Source organism: Saccopteryx bilineata, chromosome 2 (assembly GCF_036850765.1).
Source record: "Saccopteryx bilineata isolate mSacBil1 chromosome 2, mSacBil1_pri_phased_curated, whole genome shotgun sequence".
Lineage (NCBI taxonomy): Eukaryota > Metazoa > Chordata > Mammalia > Chiroptera > Emballonuridae > Saccopteryx > Saccopteryx bilineata.
Window position 1 is genome coordinate 47,503,733 of NC_089491.1, and position 9,539 is coordinate 47,513,271.

Here is a 9,539-nt window from a genome sequence, read left to right on the forward strand (position 1 = left end):
TTTGCAAACACTGGTCTTGCAAACTAATATTTTGAATGCATCTATGGGAGCATCTCTAATACAGTCTGATCCTTCAATTGATGTAATTATTAAAAAGTTTACTAGTTTATATAATATAATAGAAAAGAGATAATATGTGACAGTGTGAGCTTGAATGAATCAGTTCTCTATAAAGAAGCAAGCTGCATTTCACCTAGACTTTCATCTTTACACATCCTGTGCCTTTTTATGTGTTCATTACGCCAAGTGTGTTTCATCAGTTCATTTTAAAAAATACGTTTTTCAAAGCTCTTTGCTTTTCTTCACACATTCTCCCTAATGCTCTCATTGGAACAAACTTTGAGATTGGCTATTTCTACAAATAAGAGTTTAGGTTTCTGTTCTGTTTATCGAGCAGAGTCGTATTCTTCTACAGGGACATTTCTATCTGTGACTCCAATATATACTAATTACATATTAAACTGATAAGAACAGATACTACACTTGATCTTAGCCAAAAGGCCGAGAAGCGATATATACTAATTACATATAAAAGCATAAATAATCAATATACAAAAAGCAAATACATATAACTAAAATACATACTGTACATACCATTATAAATTACTATATAATTTTATTTATTTCTGTATATCTGGACTAATTTGTAGGGGCCACTTCACCCCAGGGCTGCCTCCCCTCTGGGCCACCTCCCCGCTGGACTTCCTCACAATCCTCCTGCTTCACAATTCAGCTCTAATACTATTGACCTATTCCACAGCCATGCTGAATCACAGCTGAACTGTTTGCACTGAATAAAGTTTCCTTCTTCACCATATCCCAAACCAGTGATTCCTGTTGACCTTGAATTGGTGCCAATGACCATTGATTGACAATATATATATATATATAAAGAAAGGCTAATTATATTTAATTTCTTATACTTATTCATTAATATTGGATGATTAGTTTATATTGCTGTGTCTGTGGTGTGTGTTATGTGTTTCATGTGTGTGTATATGTTCACATATATGTGTTTGATAGTGCATCAGGTGATTTCATTTAAAGTGAGTTTTATTTTATTGGAGACAGTTTAGGCTTCATTAATGTGTGTGTGTGTGTGTGTGTGTGTGTGTGTGTGTGTGTGTGACAGAGACAGAGAGAGAGACAGAGGAGGGACAGACAGGGACAGACAGGCAGGAAGGGAGAGAGTTGAGAAGCATCAATTATTTGTTGCGGCTCGTTAGTCTCCTTAGTTGTTCATTGATTGTTTTCTCATATGTGCCTTGACCAGGGGGCTGCAGCAGAGCAAGTGACCCCACGCTCAAGCTGGTGAGCCCCTGCTTAAGCTGGATGAGCCCCCGCTCAAGCTGGATAAACCTGTGCTCAAGCCAGTGACCTCAGGGTTTCAAACCTGGGTCCTCTGCATCCCGGTCCGATGCTCTATCCACTGCACCACCGCCTGGTCAGGCTAGGCTTCATTAGCTTTAATGTTTCTGATTAGTCTTCCATAGTATTTTCTGTAGAAGATGTGTTGATTTCTCATCACACATTCAGGTTTAAGCATAGGAAGAGAACAGTTATTCCTAGTAGTCCCTCCAAATCTACCCTCTCATCATTGAACATAAAAAAATTTTGTTATTTGGGAATGATAGACATTTTATGATTTCAGAGGTTACTTTTTATTAGTTATTGTCAGTTTCTTTCCTTGTACAATTTCCAAGTCAAACCCTGGCCATCCAGTCTTCTAATATGTTGTAATAATTGAAATATGTTTACTTATTTCATAAGTAATTTCAAAAATTAAATAGTATTTTAAAACAAAAATATTTTAAAATTTTGACAATAAAGATTAGGTAAATGAAGAAAGATTATTTCTTCCCTAGGTATGCATCATATTTTTTTCTCTTTTTGATAGTTGGTATCTGGTTTTTTACCATAAGATTTCTCAAAATGATAGTTGAGGCATAAAATATGTAATAATTAGTGATTGCTTAGGTATCAACAAATCCTACTTCAATACTTTCTGTATGTACAATAAAGGGGAAACCGAAATATTTTTCCTGTGTGTCAACATTCTCACTTCTCGTACCTCATTAAATCAAGATGATATAAATCCCTGAAGACCGATGTACAAATTTTAGAGCTGTATTGATTTAACCTTCCCTTTGTAAATATTTCATAGTTCCATAATGTGCAAATGCAGGCACACACAGAACAAAGGACTGCACTTTTTAGTTAGTGTGCAGAGGGGGTAACTGACAGCTTTTATTATACCACTTAGAAAATATTACATATGAAAATATGTAAGGATGTATTGTCATTATTATGAATGGCAACAAAAATTGATGAAACAATTGGTTTTAAAGAAGATTTTTGTAGAGAATGCTTTAAATGTGTTAGTTTTCAAATGTAAATCCTTTACCTGTTAGAATTTAAAACTTTTTCTCTCGTTATTTTTCCAAATTGTTTGTTGGTTCTTTCAAAGAAGGGGCTTTCTCATTGGCCTTTTGTCTCTCCCTTATTGACACTGAAAAAACTCCATATTTAAATATGGGGCCCTGGCCGGTTGGCTCAGTGGTAGAGGGTTGACCTGGCGTGCAGAAGTCCTGGGTTCGATTCCCGGCCAGGGCACACAGGAGAAGCGCCCATCTGCTTCTCCACCCTTCCTCCTCTCCTTCCTCTCTGTCTCTCTCTTCCCCTTACGCAGCCGAGGCTCCATTGGAGCAAAGATGGCCCAGGCGCTGGGGATGGCTCCTTGGCCTCTGCCCCAGGCGCTAGAGTGGCTCTGATCGCAACAGAGTGATGCCCCGGAGGGGCAGAGCATCGCCCCTGGTGGGCGTGTCGGGTGGATCCCAGTCGGGCGCATGCGGGAGTCTGTCAGACTGTCTCTTCCCGTTTCCAGCTTCAGAAAAATACAAAAATAAATAAATAAATAATAAAATAAATATGAAGTATTATGAAAATTTTCATTTTAACCAACATAGAAGTCATGGTGGTATCAGAAAAAATACATTTCATTGAAGGATCCATCAAAGAAGAAGTAACCTTTCTCATCAAAGGGTTGGGAGTAAGTCTGTAAAAATGACAAATATGTTATATTACTGTTTAATGTTTTCTCTTTTTAAGCTTTTTAGAAAAATAAAGCAATAAAGCAACCTAGAAGATTTTTATGAATGCTGATATATCAAGACATAACAAAATTAGTTTTCTGGTGTCAGAAATAAAATAAAAAAGAGGATGATTATTTGTTATTTTAATACTTACTTTGTTAAGAGGAAGGCAGAGAAAATAGATCTGTGGGAGAATGGTAAGAGATCAGTAATATGAGATAGAAGTGTGACCCACTTTTATTTAACAAACAATTTGAGAATTACTGATACACATATACAAACACAAGCACAGTTTAGGAAGAGTGTTACAGATTTTTATAAACTAGCAACTTAGTGCACTGAAACAAAAATTCAACCTACCCCAAGGTAAATTGCATTCACAATTCTAGAAATACAGTGATGAGATTCATCTATAAAGTGTCCACAACAGTGGCCAGGGCCTTTTACTTAAAGGAAAAACTTTAATCAGTACAGATTTTCAGAATTTGATTCGTGCTAAATTTTCTTATTAAATTTTCTCACAAAAAACATAATACTATAGAGATTGTGGACCCTGAGAAAAGAGATACCTACAAAAAAAAAAAAAAAAAAGAAAAAGAAAAAGAAACCCCGTCTGGTTGCTAACTAGGCTCAAATTTAAAAGCAGAGCTTAGCAGCCATTTCTAAATGGGGCCTCTCACACAAGTCAGGCTTCAGAGGGAAGCCAGCTCTGAACTGCCTGCCAGCACTGTGTTCCTGCCATCTGAGCTAGCCATACAAAGGAGTTCCTGTAATCCTATTTCAATCAGTAAGATTGAGATTTTCCCCATCTGATTGGAGCTTAGTCTTAGACAAGCAAGTGGAGAAGTAAAGAAATCAGCTGGATGAGTTTGGACTTCCAGAGAAAGGTCTGGGCTGGAGATTTAAACTTATGAGTCACTAGCATATAGAAAATACTGAAAGCTAATCAGTTAAGATGATTTTGTCAATGGGAGTGAGTGTTGATAGATACAAGAGATCCTTGAACTGTGGGAATACCCTAACATTAGGATGCTAGGGAGCAGAGACTTCTTTTTCTAATGAAAATAGAGAATGTGAAGTACCTGAAAATCCAAGACAGTGGTTTGTCTTGTAAGGTAAATTTTAAAATTTATTTTTATTTTTTATTTAGTAGGAGGAGGGGAGGCAGAGACAGATTTTGGCATATGCCCAGAAAAGGATCCACCCAGCAAGCCTACTAGGGGGCGATGCTCTGCCCATCTGGGGCACTGCTTCGTTGCTCAGCAACTGAGCTCTTCTTAGCACCCAAGGCAGAGGCCATGGAACTGTGTTCAGTGTCCAGGAACAATGCACTCCAGTTGAGCCATGGCTGCAGGAGGGGAAAAGAGAGAGAGAGAGAGAGAAGTGAGAGGGTGTAAAGCCGGTAGCCAGGGCTACCATCACAGCCACCTGGCCCATGCAGGTTCGCACCGGATTCGGACAGTCGGTAAAGAAACAAAGAAGCCAAAAACTGGTGGGCCATCATCTTTAATCCTAGCTTGCACCCGGCGAGCAAGTAAAAACACACACGGGGCTCCAAAACACACTTGCATTCAGTGCTCACAAAGCTACTGACTTATCCGAGTTTCCTAGAATCAAAGGTTTCTAGCTCACCAGACTTATTCACCTCTGTTCCTCATCTCCTTCCTTCTCCCTGCACAAAGTCTGCACAAACTGTCTTCTCACTCAACACTCCACCATCTTGGCTGCTTCTCCTGGCCTCCTCCTCTCTTTCTTTGCTCTCTGCTCTCTCCTCTAATGCTAATCTCAGGAACCAAGAGAGCAAGCTCTCATTTTGCCCCCATTTTATAGTGTAGAAATCAAAACCCTTAATCCAATATACAAAATAGGGAAGTCTCTAATACAAAGTCACTTATCCTAGGCATGATGGGATTGCATCACCCCACATCAAAAAGAGTGAGAAAGGCTTAGTCCTAGAACCAAGCCCCAGGCTACAAGGATCCTGCCTGCCCACAGCCTGCCCCCAACACACATTAATATCACCTGGGCTATGGCCTCCACGTGGGCAGTGCCATCTTTAACAAAGTGAGCATAATATATTTTATCTGTCCAACAGAGGGAGAGGGGGAGGGGTAGAGAAGCAGATGGGTGCTTCTTCTCTGAGCTCTGACCAGGAATCTAGGAATCTAACCCAGGACATCCACACTCCAGGACAGCACTTTATCACTGAGCAAACTGGCCAGGGCCATGGAAGGTAAATTTAAAAGAATATCAAAGAGGAAGAAATGATCAATTACAGTAAATGCTGTTGATAAGTAAGAAGAGGAGTGAGGATTAACATTTCAGAAAATGTGTTCAGGGCAGGGAGGTTCAAATAAAAGCCCTTAAGCAAATTTCTTCCTTTGCAAGATAAATACCAGAATCTTTCAAGAGGCTCTAAAGATAAGTCTTGGATGCTTATCTTTTGAATCAAATATATCTGGACTTGAGTTCCAATTCTGCCCCCCCCATTAGTTTGTGACTTTGGAGTACAATTTCACTTTCATGAACCTCAATTTTCCTCTTTACCTTAAAGGTGTTTGTAGGAAATTAAATATTTAGTGTTCTTCCTGATACTTGATTTGTGCTAATAAATGGAATTTATTATGGTAATTGTAATTATGGTTATAATTATTATTAAGCCAAAAAATCAAGGCTGCCTCAGATGTAGTCCTAAATATCCAGCCCAATTTCTCACTATGCTGCAGTATGGGTTTTCTAGTCCAAAATGGTGATTACCATCCCCAGAATATTCTTTGTGTGTTCTCTCTTTTATTGTTGACCCATGTGATTTCCTCAGGTTAGAATACTTTCCACTCATCTCTATCTATCAGCATCCTACCATTCTTCAAACCCTTACTCGGGTCCTATTTCCTGTTTGGAAGCTTCCTTTATCATCCAGTCAGATGCAGCTTTAATCTCCTCAGAACTCATCTAACACTAATAACTGCACTATCAATCTGTCTCCAGTACATAGTGCATCAGGAAGACTAATCTGTTTACATGCTTTGTCTCTCTGAACTACAGCGTGAGTTCTACGAGGTTAGAGGTTTCTGTGCTCCCTCAATTGCATGCCCATCATGGTAATTTGTGTCATCCTTTAGGGTTGGTTGATGGATGATGATGATGTTGTTTTGTAGGTGTTGGTTTCACACTTGGACTCCTCTTTGTTTTAAGGGCTAGATTTTTTATTCATTTACCATTGTTAGACAGATTTAGAAGTCTTTAAACAAGATGTGTGGGTAATCAAAAAGAAAATACCATGAGACCTTGAGTCAGTAACTGTACTTTTCAATATAATAAAAGAGTAACCTTTAAAACTAAAGAAGAAAGTATATGCCAAATGCCTAACAGATGTCCAACAAAAAGAAACACTAAAAGTAAATATTTGCTATTATTAACCATTGAAGCACATTTTGGTATAAAGCTCTGCAACGTGGCTATTTTAGTCTCCCATTTAAGTAAACTGTATTAGGGTCCTTTTATAAGCTAGGTACTGTGCTAGGGACCTTTTTAGATGTTACCACATTTAATTCCTAAAATCTTACAACTCTGGCAAGTTTTATTCTTTTTTAATAAATAAGTAATCTGAGTTTCAGAGCAAGTTGTCTAATCTCACACATTTAATGATTCCAAGTTTAATGGTCTTTTATATACTTTTATAATAATAATAATAATATCAACCATTGTTAAGCACTGAATTTCTATAGAGAATTATTCTATGAAGAAGATGCCAAAGACTCATTTGAAATTCAAGGAAGTTGAATCATTTCCCCACAGTCTTATAGGTAGAGGCTGTAGAATAAGGATTTAAATCTCAATCAGTCTGGTTCTGAAGTCAGTGGTTGTTCTGCTCCTTTATATTATCCACTGTTTCAGAGACTTATTCATACCAAATGAGAGTCAACTTGAGCAGGGAGAACAAACATTTTATTTATTTATTTCCTCACTGTCACAGCACTGTAGACTACTGCTAAAATGACACAGGCTAGAAAAATCTGAAGTGAATATATCCCCTGGATCCAGCAATATCAGCAAAAAAGAAAAAACAGGACACCAGCCAAACAAGCTTTTCTGTGGCACTCAGAGAAGAGTTGCTTAGAAAAAGGGAGCCTTAAGGAATACAGTATTGAGTGCTAGAATCTGAACTGCAGCACCACCACCCACACTACTGAGGGCTCGCTGCAGGCCTGGCAGCAATGTTGGGATGCGGAAGCACAGTATCGTTGGTGGGGGTGCAAGCTGGCAGGCCACAACTGAGGCCTGGCGTGAGCTCAGTCTCGCTGGGAGGGGTTGGAAGGAGCGCACAAAAGTGGTTCAGCTTGCAGTAGCCTGCCTGCAATCCCACCTTCAGGGGAAAGGTGAAAGCTTGGGAACTGCAGAGACCCACGGCTGAGCCCAGGCACACAGCCCTGCCCAACCTGTTCGGCCCGACATGCAGGTGCAGCTCCGCCCGAGGGGGTGGGCGAAAGTCATGGAATAGGTGGAGACCCCGGCTGAGCAAAGGTGCTCAGCCCTACCCGTGGTGCCAAGGTTTGCAGCCCCACACGCAAGTACAGCCCCACCTATGGAGGCAGGGCAAAGGCGGAGGATTTTAGACCCGGGCAAATGAACACAGCCCTTCCTTTGGAGGACAGGTGGAAACCGCATGGACAGCAGCAGCCAGTGGGCACCATCAACATCCATACCCTAACACCCAGGCAGCAGCAGAGGGGGTGGTGGGCCTGAAGACAGACCACACCTAGGAAACACAAAGGCCATATCCATTAAACTCCAGTGGCCATATGCTTCTTGTACACAGACAAAATGGGATGGGAGAAAATGCAACCCAATTGAATCAAGAGAAATCCCCAGAAAATGACTTGAATGAGTCAGATATAACCAAATAATCAGATGCAGAGTTTTAAATAATAATTGCTAGGATGCTCAAAGATCTTAGAACAACAATAGATGGTTATAATGAACACCTAAATAAAGAGATAGCAAGTATAAAAAAAGACATTGAAATAATAAAAAAGAATCAATCAGAAATGACAAATACAATATCAGAAATGAAGACCACAAAGGAAAGAATTAAAAGAGGATGGATGAAGCTGAGGATCAAATCAGCAAGTTAGAGGACAAGATAAACGAAGGCACCTAAGCAGAGCAGCAAAAAAAAAAAAAAAAAAAAGACTCAAAAAGTCTGAGGAAACTCTAAGAGAGCTCTGAAGAGAAATAACATCCACATCATAAAGGTTCCTGAAGAAGAAGAGAAAGAACAAGGGATAAAGAATTTGTTCAATCAAATCATAGATGAAAACTTCCCTAAATAGATGTAGAAAAAAGTCACACAAGTTCAAGAAGCACAGAGAATTCCATCAAAGAAAAACCCAAAGAAATCTACACCAAGACATATTATAATTAAAATACCAAAGCTAAGTGATAAAGAGAAAATATTAAAAGCTTCTAGGGTAAAAAAGGCTATCACCTACAAAGGAGCCCCCATAAGGATGACATGCAACTTCTCAACAGATACACTTGAGGCCAGAAGGGAATGGCAAGAAATATTCAAAGTAATGTAGAACAAGAGCCTACAACCAAGACTACTTTATCCAGCAAGGCTATTGTTTAAAATTGAAGGAGAAATATAAAGCTTCCCAGACACCTGACCAGGCAGTGGTGCTGTGGATAGAGTGTCAGACTGGGATGCAGAGGACCCAGGTTCGAGACCCCGAGGTCTCCAGCTTGAGTGCAGGCTCATCTGGCTAGAGCAAAAAAAAAAAAAGGAAAGCTCACCAGCTTAGACCCAAGGTTGCTGGCTCCAGCAAGGCATTACTTGATCTGTTGAAGGCCCATGGTCAAGGCACATATGAGAAAGCAATCAATGAAAAACTAAGGTGTCGCAACAAAAAACCGATGAATGATGCTTCTCATCTCTCTCTGTTCCTGTCTTTCTTTTCCTATCTATCCCTATCTCTGACTCTTTATCTGTCCCTGTAAAAAAAAGAAAAGCTTCCCAAACAAACAAACAAAAAAAACCTCAAGGAATTTATTACAACTAAACCAGTGCTGTGAGAAATGTTAAGTGGCATGTTGTAAACAGATCAAAGGGGGAAAAGAATACAGCAAAAGAGGAATACAGCTTTAAAGACTAAAATGGCAATAAACAACTACATATTAATAATAACCTTAAATGTAAATAGATTAAATGATCAAACCAAAAGACATAAGGTAGCTGCATGGATAAGAAAACGACCCGTACATATGTTGTCTACAAGAGACACACCTTAAAACAAAAGATGCACATAGACTAAAGGTAAAAGGATGGAAAAAAACATTTCATGCAAATGGAAATGAAGAAAAAGCTGGGGTAGCAATACTTATATCAGACAAAATGGACTGTAAAACAAAGGATATAGTAACAGATAAAGAAGGCCACTAAATAAT

The 9,539-nt window shown here is 39.2% G+C and overlaps 1 pseudogene; it reads right to left on the bottom strand.

The window, feature by feature from the left end:
* Positions 1 to 415: 415 nt before the first annotated feature.
* Positions 416 to 513, bottom strand: LOC136327689 (U2 spliceosomal RNA; annotated as a pseudogene).
* Positions 514 to 9,539: the final 9,026 nt, after the last annotated feature.